Here is a 15,482-nt window from a genome sequence, read left to right on the forward strand (position 1 = left end):
TGCCATTGCTCCTATTCTGAGGGATAACTTGGCTTTTCATATCTGTTTGATTGCCCTACCTTTTATAGTGGCATTGGTATTTCTGAGTTTATAGATGACTTACATAGGGCATTGTTGGTTGATCCATAGGTATGGGTAGAACCTTTGCTTGCATTGCTCTTTCCATAAAGTTGGAGTGCACCGAAAAAAGTATTAGTAATACCAAGAGTAGCACCGAGGTAATACCCCTGATCGTAAGCCACTGAAGCACACGCATATTGATTCAACCAAATGAAACCACTATTACACTACCCAGAGCTAGTAATATGACACAAAGACCTAGCCCAGACAGTTCGAACCAATACAATAGTACCTATACTAGAGAGAGCCCTTTCTTGAAGTGCTTTGGACGGATTTCTACAGGGCTCATCCTTGGAGCTATGTAGGGGCTTGTAGCTTACCCCAAGCAGTGATAATGACTTCGCGAAAGGTGGGATGGAGTGGATAGCTCATGTAGGACCAATAGCTAGAAGTCTTTGTAAGGGAAGCTTAAATAAGGAGGGTAAGAAGAGTGAGGGGTTGATTTATGATCAATGTACGTCTATAGATGAGACCTTGCACAACTAAGTAAATGGCCTAGAAGTGTGAACTTCAGTTCTAATTCTTCCTTTCCAAACATCGGAAGAGCCCACCCCTCTTTTTCCAATGGCATAATAGAGGTTGTTGGGGAAAAGGCATGGTCTGATACATAGGTAGAGTAGTAGCATAGCCAAGTCCATCAAGTCTAGTGGATTTAGGTGCGCAAATAGGATTTAGCGACAGTGGAGCAAGTAGAATCGATTGAAATCGATCCACAGCCGATTGATCTCCTATGCCAACATATCATATGCAAAGAGGAGTTTTGGTTGATGGACCAACCAAATAAGGCATGCATCATCGGTAGTCTCTATCTCTTTAACTGTTTAAACCAAGAAGGCATACTTAGCCCCTAGGTTCCTCCTTTCTCCTATATGTCATTAACTTATTGGGTGAATCCTGCTGGGAGTATAGTGGGGAAGTATAGATATGGGTGCGATGCCCATCCCAATGAACCCCATCTCTATATGGACATGGATAATCCCTATGTATCCATCTATTACATACTTGATATGATATAGGTATGTTCTTATATATTAGTGAACAAAGTAACATAGTAACAGTGAGGAGCAACGACGTGCTATCATTGAAGATGATCTCCCCTAAACCTCTATAGGAAGGAGCAAGAGATGACGGAACCCAATCAAGATCAAGGTTGTGTCTTTCAACCTGAGCTAAAGGTTCTACCAGAGCATATATAATTATAATAGATAGCACAAAGAGAACACAAGGCAGTAAAGGTTATATTCTCCTTTTACGTCTCGATGCCTAAACACCAAGCAACATCGTATGAGTCGAGCTAAGGTAGCTTAAGGACCACAGGTAAGATAAAAAAGCAGCTATCTCATGCCAGATATTGTAGAGTCTAGAGGTAGCTAGAGCAGTTACATATACAGTACAACATGAAATATCATTTCGACATGAGAATTATGATAGATAAAAAGACTATCCATTCGGAAAGAGAAAGCATGCATTTGCAAAGCCTACTGATTTATTCACAAAGGAATCCTTCTTTAGCTAAGTTTAGGTAGGGTGGTGCTATTCTTCCTTTCATTCATTATGAATTCCCAACCCCCGCCTAACCGACCCAAGATAATGGACAACCATTTTGAGTGCTTGTGCGTAGAAATCCCTGGACTGATGATGTCGAATCCAAGAGATATTATTCTTTTTTGATAATGTAGACATTTAGTAACCCACTCCCTCCTCCCATGGCATATACGTCGTATAATAGAGAGTGGCAACTAGAGGAGATGTAGTGCCTGATCTATCGACAAAGGATAGGTGCTAAGATATTGAAGTGGACTTAGCCCCTACTGCCAATGAGTTAGTGTCTAATCCACATGGATACGAGTATAGATAATCAGGGTGGGCATCAACACTCATTGTGAATTGAAATAACTTATCCCATGGCTGGAACTCAATGATACAGGTACATATAGTCTCACCTTCCCATGCATAAACAACATAATAGAGTATGAGGCCTTGGTCACATAACTACGAATGGTCATACAATGGAACTTGATCAGATTCCTCATGAGCAAAACAGAGCTTTAGATGCAATGGCTACAATAGCCTCTCTTCTCGATCTTCCACATAACTCAACATGCTACAAGTTCTTAATTGAACATCTTTGGATCCCAGTTTATGATATCCTAGAATCCAATATGGTATATCAACTCCTCCATCCTGATTCCCCATGGTATGGTGAATTTTACGCTTACCTACATGATAAAATCCTTTTGCCAAACCAATCGAACAATCAACGAAAAACCTTCCTATGCCAATCGGCCTGATACACCATCCTTCCCAAAACCCTATACCGATGAGGTCTTGATATTACTCTCCTTTGATGTTTAGAGCAAGGTGAGGTGACCACAACTTTAGAAGAAGTACGTCAAGGTATCTATGGGGTCCAATCAAGCGGTCCTTCATTGGCTAAAAAGATCATGCAGATAGGATAATATTGGCCCTCCATGGAAAAAGACTCCTATTAATTTGTCAGAAAGTGCAAGAAGTGCCAAGTACATAGAGCTTTGATACATGCACCTGTGTAGGAAATACAACCCATGGCAAGACCATGGCCCTTTTATTAATGGGGACTTGACCTTGTGGATAAAATCCATCCATCTTCATTTACAAGTCATAAATTCATCATTACCGCCACTGAGTACTTCACAAAGTGGATCAAAGGTGTTCCACTCACCCAAGTCACTAGCAAGTAGATCGTCTCATTCATACTGAACTACATTATCTTTCGGTATGGTGTACTCATGTCCATCATCACAGATAACAAGATTCCCTTCAAAAATCAGGATTTCCGAGAACTCTATGAGACATTTCATATCCAACACCGTTTCTCCACCCCATAATACCCATAATGACATGGTCAAGTGGAAGCCTCAAACAAGAACGTATTAAGGATCTTAAAGAAGATAGTTAATGATGTCGATTGTCATTGGCACATTCATTTGAATCCCACACTATGGGCATATAGAACTAGGATTTGAACCCTTATAGGCACCACCCCATACTCACTTGTCTATGGAGTAGAAGCTATCTTGCCTATTGAGGTTGAATTACCATTCTTGTGGGTCTCCAAACACAATTTTATTAATGATGAAGAGTACTGAATCTCCCATCTTCAAGACATAGAACTTCTTGATGAGAGATGACAAGCTGCCTACAATCACCTTAAAGCATATAAACAACACATTAGGAGAACCTATAATCATAGGGTCAAACCTCACACATTTGAGGTAGGAGATCTTTTTCTCGGAGAGAATCCTTGCAATCAACCAAATAGAGAACACTAGGGAAAATTTAAATCCAATTGGCTAGGTCCATATGCCATCACCGCTGTCTTTGGTTCTAGGGCATATCAGTTAGCAACTTTCAAACGAGAACCACTGACAAGATTTTATTTGGATGATGGGAACTTGGACAGATTACTACATTTTATATCAAGTTCATTACTACTCCAAGATATCCACAAATGATTAGAGTGGTCGGGATGGTTCCTGTTATATTTTTCTTTGTTTTTTGTTTGTGGATTGTTCCAATGAAGTTCTGGGAAAAATACTCATGGTGTCTACATGGGAAGTTCACTGAGCTACGAGATCCTATGAAAACAATACAAGGTCATGGGTCCCTATGGCTTACTGATTACAACATATACCTTGAGCAGGAGTATATGAGCCAGAACGGAGGGGAACCTTTCTTGTTTGCGATGTTTGTTTATAGGTGGAGTGTTGAACCTTGGTTTCTAATACCTTGACCAAGATCGGTACTACCACGCTTGATGAGGAAATAAAGCATTATGAATGGCCATGGATTGCCAATTTCATCTCATTTGTATATATTGCATTTTGTTTCATGTTGCCCATACATTTGTTCATTCATACATTATAAATATTTTGTAAGCATGCATATGCACACAATATGTTGCTATGAGAAAGCTAAGTATGCAGGACTATTCTTAAAACTCACAAAAAAGTACTCAAATACACAAGGCATTTCACATTATCATTAGGACCCTTTGCATCAGGGCTATTTCATTATCAAAAACATCATGAGAGGGGAGGGGTGAATCGGTACTTCAAATCTTTTCTTCAACAATAACTTTATTCTTAAGCATAAATTGAAAACTGCTGTAACATAATACAATGCTAAAACAAATAAATAACAATCATACATGATTCACTCCATAACACATATATTTTGGTTACGCAGAAACTCCTTGTTAGAGAGAAAAACTGCAGTGGGGATGGCACCCATAACTTCACTATTGCAATAATAAAGGTTGCTCGGTTAGGGCTACATGTTTAGCTATTTCTGATAGCTTACCCTGTTAGGAGTATCAAGATCTTTAGATCTACCTTGCTAAAGGATTTTACAACACTTATTCTAAATGTTGCACCTGGTTAAAGGCTTTACAATTTATAGACTTTGTTAGAGTCTTTTACCCTATTAAAGGTTTCTCTTACAACTCAAAATATTACAATCAAAATCTTACCAAATATATGCAACTTCACATCTGAAATGTTATAGCACATTCTATGTGCTCAAAATGAAATTACCTTGCTTATAGCATACCTCGGTAAATCATAAATTAACTCGGTAAACTCTTCTGTTTACTCTGTTCCTTGACTGTTCTCTGAAATCCTTCTCGGTGACCTCTATGTATCTCTATCAATCGTAACAGTCATAACACTCTGTGCTTTCCCATGATTTTGCTTTTCACATATGTCTTGCTTCACACAAATATATTTTTGATCCTCAATTCATGTTGTATAAATAGACGTCTTGTGACAGTGATCTTGTTCATGCTTCGATCTTACAAACATGATTCATTAAATGAATATCCATACAAAATTATTTCATTGGATAGATGTGTTGGTGCCCAAAACCACAGATTGGAAAACCCAAAGACTTGCCAACTCCTTAGGAAATCCAATCAGCCTTGGGCAACGAACAAGGATGGTCGAAGACCAAATCCCTCTGCACTTCAGGCTCCACAAGACCTAGGCGGGTGTACCCTTCCCTCTCAAGCACAAAAGAGTTATTTAAATGTGGATTTAAGTCTCTAAGCAATTTTACACAACTGGCAAATTAGTGTTCTGCAACTATGCTATATCATGTGCTTTAGCTGAATACTTTGAAAACTGAACTAAATATGAATAAAAGTGTATGTTAAAGATATTGTATATTGAAAATGAAATGCTTTCAGGACTTGAATGAAATCTGCAAGGGTTAGTTAAAATAGGATATGGAAGAATGTTTCTCTATAAGGACCTTATGCATACAAATCAAAATCTCAGAAATAAATGACAGACCAGTGCCTCTATCCAGGAATATGCACGATACTTTGTGGACAAATAATTTCATTAAACTCTTGAGATAGTTTTCAGGCAACTTGTAGCACAAGACTATCAATACAGAGGTTCCATTAAGTGCTATAAGAACATGAAGAAGCAAATCTTATATTTAATTATAACAACTTGTGGTGGCACACTGTATTAAACCCTTTATCAGATTTATCAAGAGGACAAAATGAAATTCATCAACACAAAAGTATACATGAATTCTGGAATTGAAACAACGAATCTTGTATATTAATTTCTCGAGAATGAATGCATACAATAGCTACACTTACAGATACTCCATTACACAGTGATTGCTCAAAATGATACTTCCATTCCTACAGACTTCTCCAATACAAACGTCCCATAGCCCTTACTGGCAGCCTGACAGATTATGAATTGTCTCTTTTTTTTTTTCTTAATTGAAAAAGACTCCCTATAAATACCTGATCCAAAAGATATATGTGAAAGGACACACCCTTTTGCATACAAGAGGGAGTTACAGACAGTTGTTTTTCCAAAGGACACACCCTTTGGTTTACAGAGATAATTACATTTGAATCCCTAAAATACACACTAAATAACGCTTTAATAATATATGCTTTATCCTTCGCTTTGATAATACTTCCCGTAAATATTCAATATCTCCTGCACATAAAATAAACCAATCAAAACCCTTATTAATTAAAGATTAAAATATATTCCACTTTAGATTAGGCTATAATCATTTTACCCTATGTAAAATACTTATTTACAATAATTCACTTAAATCAAAGTATTAAACACTTGTAAATATTTATTCCAATAATAGTTTTTATTAAATAACATAAGGTAAAAGATTTTGTATAGTAAGTAAAAGAAAATACTTCCCTTCCAATAATGTTACAATACTTTCTCACCTTTTGGTAATCTTTAATTTGGGTTGGAAATATTATATCATATGAAGTAACCTTTGCAAAAACCAATCAAACATTAAATGACTCACCCTAATGAATATGTTCAAATTATTTATCTAGGGTGAAAACAATATTAAGAGAATATAAGATGACATAGTAATATATAACACCCAATTTAGGTCATCCAATACCACATATATTTTCCCTTTTGATAAAAAATATTACAATTATAATTTCTTAAAAGGCAAAAAGAAAATACCACTTGCATAAGTATATCAAGATGCTATAAATAAGATTATTTTCAAAATGCCTTTCACAAGTAATAATTAGAAATATTATATCATAAAAAAATGTCAAAATGTAATTTTGGATGAAGAATACTCCTTTTTAATGTTTGCCCAAGAATTTTAGCTTTCTGCACATAAAACAACATTGCAATAAATATTTATCCTTTAATTAATCTCTTAATAAATAAAATTCACCCTAAAGTATTTAATTTAGTGATTAAGGGCAAAAATAATTCACAAGAGAGTAAAAAAGGTAATAACAATATCGAAATTCAATTTTCTTCATTATTGCATTTCACACCTTTTAACATATTTTTCAAAATAAGATCCATTTATATGAAATAACATTTTACCCTAATATATATTTTACCAATGTTTTAGGGTAAAAATAATTTATTTAAATCACATATTTCAAAATGTATTTCCACATTTCAAGATTACTTTAATAAATTAAAATCTTGTGGAAATATTTGCAAATTATTATCCATAGTAATTCACCCCAATAAACATTTTCAAGTAATACAATAGAGCAATTGGTAAAAGCGGAGGGTAGGTATGGGTAGTTAGGAAAGTCGAGTTGAGAGGTTGAGTGTTCATCTCCCTCTCCCTGCCCTTTTGTAAAAATATATTTTATTTTTAAATCATTTATATGCCAAATATAATCACATTGCAAAAAATATTCTTGGGTAAGATATACTCCCTGTAGAATAATTTATTGATTGTCCAACCTGAGCAATCCGGTTATCAATTACCAAGTTTTTGCCTGTAATTTTAGGTTCCACCAAGATGTCCTCAAAATCATATAAAATCTATAAGTGCAATTTCCAATGTGTTAACGATTTCTTGTTCCTCGATCTTTGTAACACGTTTCCCATATGTGTCTAGGTTCAATGAATCTGTTAACACATTTCACTCGGTGTGTATCAACTAGGTATACTTTCTTTGCTACTTGGTAGTGATAGAATGTTACTCAGTAGACAGCTCGGTGTATACTAAGCTTTGTGACTTGTAACTTCTGTAACTGACTGCTCTGTTCTTACCAACTGAATATTTCAGTAGTAATAACTGACTAGAGTATATAGAATGACTTTGGACATAAAATTAATGACAACTTAGTAAATAGTAACAGTTGCCCATACATTTGTTCATTCATACATTATAAATATTTTGTAGGCATGCATATGCACACAATATGTTGCTATGAGAAAGCTAAGTATGCAGGACTATTCTTAAAACTCACGAAAGAGTACTAAAATACACAAGGCATTTCACATTATCATTAGGACCCTTTGCATTAGGGCTATTTCATTATCAAAAACATCAGACATCATCATTTATTATCTTTATTGTTTGCATTTTAGGTGCATTCAGATTATATTGTATTAATTCATCATAAATTTATCATTATCAAATTCATCTTTTCATTATTATTGCATTCAAGTTCATCATTCAAAATCATTATCATTATCAAATTCATCTTTTTATTATCATTGCATTTCAACTTCATCATTCAAATCATTCATTATCAAATTCATCTTTTTCATTATCATTGCATTCAAATTCATCATTCATTACCAAATTCATCTTTTCCTCATCGTTCAAAATTCATTCATCTTTTCATTATCGTTGCATTCAACTTCATCATTTAAATTCATTAATTACCAATTTAAATATAATTTTATCATTAGTCAAATTCATCATTATATCATCAATCATATATCATTATTAAAAATATTATCATTACATGCATTCATTCATTACATACATCACTATCATAAAACAACGAAACCAATTTTATTTCATAAATTTTATCAACAATCAAACATTGCATTTATTACATATTAGTCATCACATTCATTAACGAATTATCAACATATGCATCCACAACATGTATACATCCTAGAATATAAGTCAATATAAGATCACAACATCAAACTCAGAATCATATCATATTCATCATGTCATAAATAAAAAATGTCTACATTTATACATCATCATATATCAAAAAATTATGTACCATATATCATCATAAATAAATGTATCATCACATAAGATCCATCACATATCAAGCATCTTGCATAGGAAATAAATCATCACATAAGCATCTCATATCATCATTGTATCTCATCAGATACAATGATGTCAAAAATATCAGCTACCAAGAGTCATCTAAGTATCAATATGTAACAATATATCCAACTATCAAAATACAAGGGACAATAAAAATTAAGTAGCACTCTCGCTAGATGTAGAAGGGGTACCACCGGTTGAAATTCCTAGAGGACAAGGAGGACCCATGACACCCTTGCTACTCTATGCTCTATGCGAGTGCTCAAATCTGGCTCACTGCATTTACGAGTAGATCATTGCCTGCTGGCTGTTGGGCATTACCTACTCATATAAACCTCACTAGTAGTAAATTTCCTCACAAACTCCCTACATCTCCCTCATAGCCTCAATCGTCAACCCCTGACCTTGTACCTACTCCAAAATTTGAATCCTCTCCTATTTTGGTGCTAGTTGGTCGATAGCATCATCATGCTCCCTGAGCACAACATTCACCTCAACTCCTCATGCAAATAGTTGTACATCTTGGGGAATTATCTTTGCATCTTTGTCATCCAACTGTGCCTCTACAACATTGATCTGAGCCTCAACCATGGTCAGACGGGCTTGTAATCGAACTAGAATAACCTCCTAAAGGTCTTCCTGTCCTGCTAGCTCTGCCACTACTAGTGGTGGTGGTGATGGTGCTACCTGTGCAGGTGGAGCCTGTAACAATCTAACTAGGTGACCACCCTTGCCTCTCCTACCTCCTCCCACATCTCCACCACCCCCACCTCCTCCACCCCCATCTCCTCATCCACCATCCCCTCTCCCATCTAATCTCCTCCTCCTCCTGCCCTGTCGAGGAGCCCGATCATCCTCAAATGGCAAGAATGGCTCCACTGAATTAGAAATACAAGGAAATGATGTGCAACCAAATATTGTGCATACTCCTCTGTGACCCCTGCATTTGCGATAACTTCCCTATACGCCCATGGCCTCAATTGTAGGCTCTGAAACTCTACTAAGGTCTGATCATAAGGTAGCATAGGTCCCCACTGATATCTCTCTCGGACCACATGAGCATACTCACCTAATCCCCTCGGCATACCTTGTGTCCACCCAAACTGTCTCATCACTCAACCCGACAAGTGCCTCTTGATGATGTATGATGTCCTCCCAAGAAAAAACCAAGACAAATATACATATGGCATCACCTCTGCGTCATCCTCCCATGACTCACAGTCTAGGTATGGCCGCTAGATAATTGTGTCTAGGTCATCCAATGCTCGATGCCAATACTCTAGCTTACCTGTTTGGGGATGAGTCATCACACCTCCATACATGTATATATAGGGCTCGTCAATTATCCTGAATCTCATACACATGAGTCTACGGACGGCAAAGTTCTCCCATGCCCAAATATGAAGCAATGTGATCCCCACTCCCAAAAGGTCCTCTCATGATACACAACATCATGCAAATCACTGTACAGATGGGCCAAGACACATGGCCCCCAGGCAAAGTAGGTCCCATCGCTGACCATCATCTCACTCACATATCCCCAGCCAACGGATAATCCATGCAATCTCCAATTCAGACATAGCATCCTGCTAGCAATACCCGAGAGAATAACAGGAAGTGGCTCGTACAACTCCATGATAGCCTCCCATTGCATTGACCCGTCATGCACATCTAGATCAGGATACCTGAAGATTCACCGCAGTGCAACCTCACCCATCAACATATCATAGGTCACAAGCTCACCTATGATTAGTATGTGCAGAATCCTCCAAATATACTCTAAAGTGACTGAAATCTCTCCCATCGACAGATGGAAGGAGCAAGTCTCACTATGCCATCTCTTGGCTAGCATAGTCAACAGTCCGCGATTCATCTGAATCACGGGTAGGTGCATCATATCATACAAATTGATTGAACAAGTATAGTCAATATCTATCTCAGACAACTAGTCCTATAGACACTGAGTGGCGGGATGCCTCTCTCAGGCTTGCAACACACCTAGGTCCTCCTACAAACACAATCAAGTGACAATGTCAACTTCTTTGCTTATATAATCGACTAATACCTAGACTACATTAGATATTTTTTGATCAAGTATCTCAAGTCTCAACAGGTAACTCGACTCACAAACACCTAGACTACAACATACATTTACATCAATTGCCTAGTCTCAATAGGTACAACGAGTCTCGCAAATGCAACAAACAACCTAAAATAGCAAACTGACATTAACTGTCACAATCCAAATCTAACTAGGGCAATCATATTTCCACACACTCAAAATAGTGCCAAAAGCAATATTTTACTTATCAAAAGCGCTAGAACACACAAATGTACTATTTTACCTAGCAAAAGTGCTACAGAAATGCAAAAGTGCTAAATCAACCTCTTAATAGTGCTAAAACTTATCAAAAAATGCAAAAGCGCTAACACAGCTTATCAAAAGCGCTAAATCTCAATAAGAATACAAAAATGCTAGATCAACAGAACAAAGGCGCTAAATTGACAAAAGCGCCAAAGCTACCCTACAATAGTGCCATTGCGGCACAAAGGAGCTAAAACGAGTGACAAGAGCACAAAAACATAGTTTTAGTGCCTTTGTGTTGACTTGACTTCAACTAGCTAAAAAAAACATTAAATGAGCTAAAAAGGCAAAAGTCAGAACTGGACTTACTGGGGGTCCATAGTCAGTTGACCACTGGTACCTTCAAATCCACTCAAATCGATAATTTTCTATGGGAACCACCATGATTTTTGTTATAATCTACTCGCAAGGGCCTCTGGCAAAGCTCAAATTCACTTTCGAGGAGTGTAAAAATGAGGCCAAATTTACCCTTCTCGCCTTTCTTGTGGACGATGACAGATTCAAAGAATACATGTATTGTGAAGTTTGATTTTTGGAGACATGTTTGGGGTTTGGTGAAGAGCTCAAGTATGGATGGTTTTCCAAAGAGCACGAGCTTGTGATCAATAATTTCCACCCTTATGAGGGCTAAGAGACAATTTGGAGGATTTTTGTCGAGAATAATTCAATGTATGTGATTCAAGAGTTTGGGACTCAGAGCTCAAGGATTCAACTTGAAGCTACACCTTAAAAAGGGTCACAAGGAAACTTGGGGGAGTTCCATGATAGGGAGACAAATGGACCCAACTCAAACTTAACAATACAAGACCCTTTGAGACTTTACAAACTGCCTCAATGTATTGACAAAGAAAAATCATTGCAAAACTACCACCTTGCTGCCATATTGATAGACCCTTGCACAGTCACTCATAACTTTTGAAAATGAACAAATTTATTCGATCTCTCTGGTGAAAGTATTCATAGCTTGGATATACAAAACATATCTAAAAATAAGCAAAATCCAATGGTGGAAATGTGAGATATGGCTCCCGTATTAGGACTATATTTTCTGCAACAGTCTGCCCCTAAAATTTCAGACCTTTACTCCCACAATGCACATGTCATCTTGTGCATGGCCTCTTGAGACAAAATATTATGAAAATATACAATATAATACACCATCATACCCATTTTTGGGGTTAGAACAATCTGGAAATAAAATATACAACATTTTCATGCTCTTTATTAACCCTATGGCAGGGATATGACTGTTTTCACAAGAAATTAGACATATTCACCAAAACAAAACAAAATCACTTCAAACCAAAGCCAAAATAAACTTATTTAATTATAGAAACATCTCCAACCATGAAGGAATGAAAACTAATTCATAAAAGCACTCAAAACAATGGAAAATCAGACTGTTCTATGTGGAAACCTGGAAAATACACATGAAAATCATATTTTTATTGCTTCAAAACTCCAAACCCGATCAAAAAACCTTTACCAACCACCACAAATGATTCAATTTCATCCATTTATAACCCTCAAGGCCTTCTAAGTCAAAATCCAACCTAAAACCAACTTATAACTAACTTATGACAACTTTTTGCATTCTTGACAACTTTTTGACAACAAAAAGTTGCTCCAAAGTTGTCAAGTTTGACAACTATGTATGTCAACTTGCCAAAACTATATATAAAACTTCTAAAACATTAAAATGGTCATTATATGACCTTATAAACATATTTTATCCATCTAAACACACTTCTATCCCAAAAACCCAATTTTAGCCTTTTCTAGGCCTAATTGCTCAAAATGACAATTTTACACTTTTTGACCATTACATTGCATTTCACTACATTTTATGGCTCACATGACCATGTTACATCATTTAAAGACCTTATAGGTCTTGTTTGTCTTCATTTTTCATCAAATCCTCCAGAGGGCCTTTTAGTAACCCTGCTCCACCTTGTCTTCCTGGGTGCTCCTGCACCATTCCACTTGATTTAGGATTTAATTCTTCAAGGAAATATCTTCTCAAATATATATTGAATTTATGTTTTTGCCATTTTTGTTTAGTACATTTTTAAGAACAATGTTATAAGTGGGAGAATGTTGGCATATTACATTACAATTTCTATAACTATCAATTGTTGGTTTTGTAGTTTCTAATGACCTCCTATGCATTATATATAATTCTTCTAAATCACAATGTAATCATCAAATATCCACCTATGTTTCGTCAGCCACATCCAAACCAAAGATGGGTTGGTCCTATAAGGACACGTAACTTAGTTGGTAGAGCCATATAACCACATATTTGTATTGCAACAATATCCCAAAAAATGCTATATGAAATTTTGTCCATTTGAAAATGTCTTCAGGCAGTAAATAGGCATAAATTGCATAAATTGCATAAATCAGATTATCAAAGAATGAATCACAACTCTAAATCTAATTATTACTTCTAAATAACAATCAAATAAAGATAATTATTAATTAAATTGAAATGATCTATCTAAGATTCCCTCAATTGACATAGCAAGGCTTCCATTGCTCTTCTCCATTGTTGTTGATGTAGATGGCTCTCAGGTATTGCACTTGATTTCCTGCATAAGATAAGCAACAATATTGAAGACTGTGATTCTATGATTCTAGAAAAGCTAATTTGAATTGATGAAAATAGGTTGAATTTATAGATTTTCAACACAAAGAGGGTGAGAAATAGAACTCAAATGTTGATTGGGAGACAATTGAAATTGATTGATCAATGAACTCAATTGATTGTTTTTTTAACTCATTTGATTGAGTAGTCAACTGGATTGATTGAAGAGTGGACTAAATAGATGGATTAGTCAACTCACTTGATTGATTAGTGAACTGAATAGATTGGGGAGATGACTGAATTGATTGATTAGAAGTATGAATTGATTTTGAGTTAAAAAGGATGATTGATGTGTTGCAGGAATTTGAAATTGAATTTGATTTTCATTTTCAATTTCAATTTCAATTTGGTCATTCGAATGTTGAAATGCACATGAAATTAATAGAAATTCAGATTTGGGGAAATGTGAATTTGGAAATAGGAAATTAAATGAAATTAAGTGAAATTTGAATTTGGGGAAATATGAAATGAAATTAGATGGAATTAATTGACATTATCATTTGGGGAATTGGAGGAATAAGTTAATTAATTTTAAAAATTTAAATGAAATTATTTAAACTTAGGAAATGGAATTAACTGAATAATAAAGATTATTTAACTAAGGAAAATGTTGCAATTAATTAAATAATTGATATTTAATTAATAATTGAGATAGGGTGTCCAAGGGGTTGAGCTTAACTGGTTAAAACACTGGGTTCTCACTGTGGAGACCCAAGTTCAATTCCCAATAGGGACATCTAAAGTGGAATTCTAAGTTGTGACTCTTGGCCTTCCATAAGATGGAGAAGGTCTTGGGTCAATCTAATCAAACATAATAATAATAATAATAATAATAATAATGCGGCTACGACCTATTACCTATCAAAAAAAATAAAAAATTGAGATAGGGTTAACTGATTAAAATGATTTGAGATTAGAAATTGAATAATTAGAAATGTTGAATGTGATGATTAGAAGAAATAGTTAGTTTAATCAAATAATTAAATAATTACTTTGTTAAATAGACGAATAATTAGTGTAGAATTAATGAGACATTTTTAGGTGTCTACAAAAAATATTACAACAATATAATGAAATTACTATTATATAATACACCATTAGTAATAGATGTTACAAGCTTCTCCTAACTGATCGATTAAAAGCTCGTAACAACAACCCCTCATAATTACTACTATTGTTTTTTACCATCAATTGACCAAGCTTCTTGTTCTAGCTGACAAGTGTTGATTTTATAGTGGTGCAAGAGCACCTAGGAGTCAAAGGAACACAATGAGGGTCACATGGTGATCCAAGAGCATATGAAGTTTAATAAGACCTATAAGGTCATTTCATGATGTAACTATGGCCATTAGAGCCATTTGAAAGTAATTTGAATCCAAATGTGTCAAGTTGTGTCAATGTTGCCAATATGGCTAGTGTGGTCTATAAGGGCTAATTGTAAGGGTTTAATGGGAGTTTAAGGGTTTAATAATAAATTATGTTTGTAAGATCTCATGTTGACCATTTGAATGTAAGGGGGGAATTATCTAAGTTTAAAAGTTGTCAACTTGACAACACAAAATCAGTATATTTGACCGATTAGAAAGTGGTTTATGGGTGGTTGCAAGTTGGTTATCAATTTTAGAGGATTGAACAGGTTTATAAAAGCATGTAATGCCCGATGGAATGGGTTGGAGTCAATGTATGAAGTTCTGATTAATAAAACATTAAAAAGCTCCCTGCATCTTTCCATGTTAGACA

This window comes from Cryptomeria japonica, chromosome 6, assembly GCF_030272615.1.
Source record: "Cryptomeria japonica chromosome 6, Sugi_1.0, whole genome shotgun sequence".
NCBI classification, from domain to species: domain Eukaryota; kingdom Viridiplantae; phylum Streptophyta; class Pinopsida; order Cupressales; family Cupressaceae; genus Cryptomeria; species Cryptomeria japonica.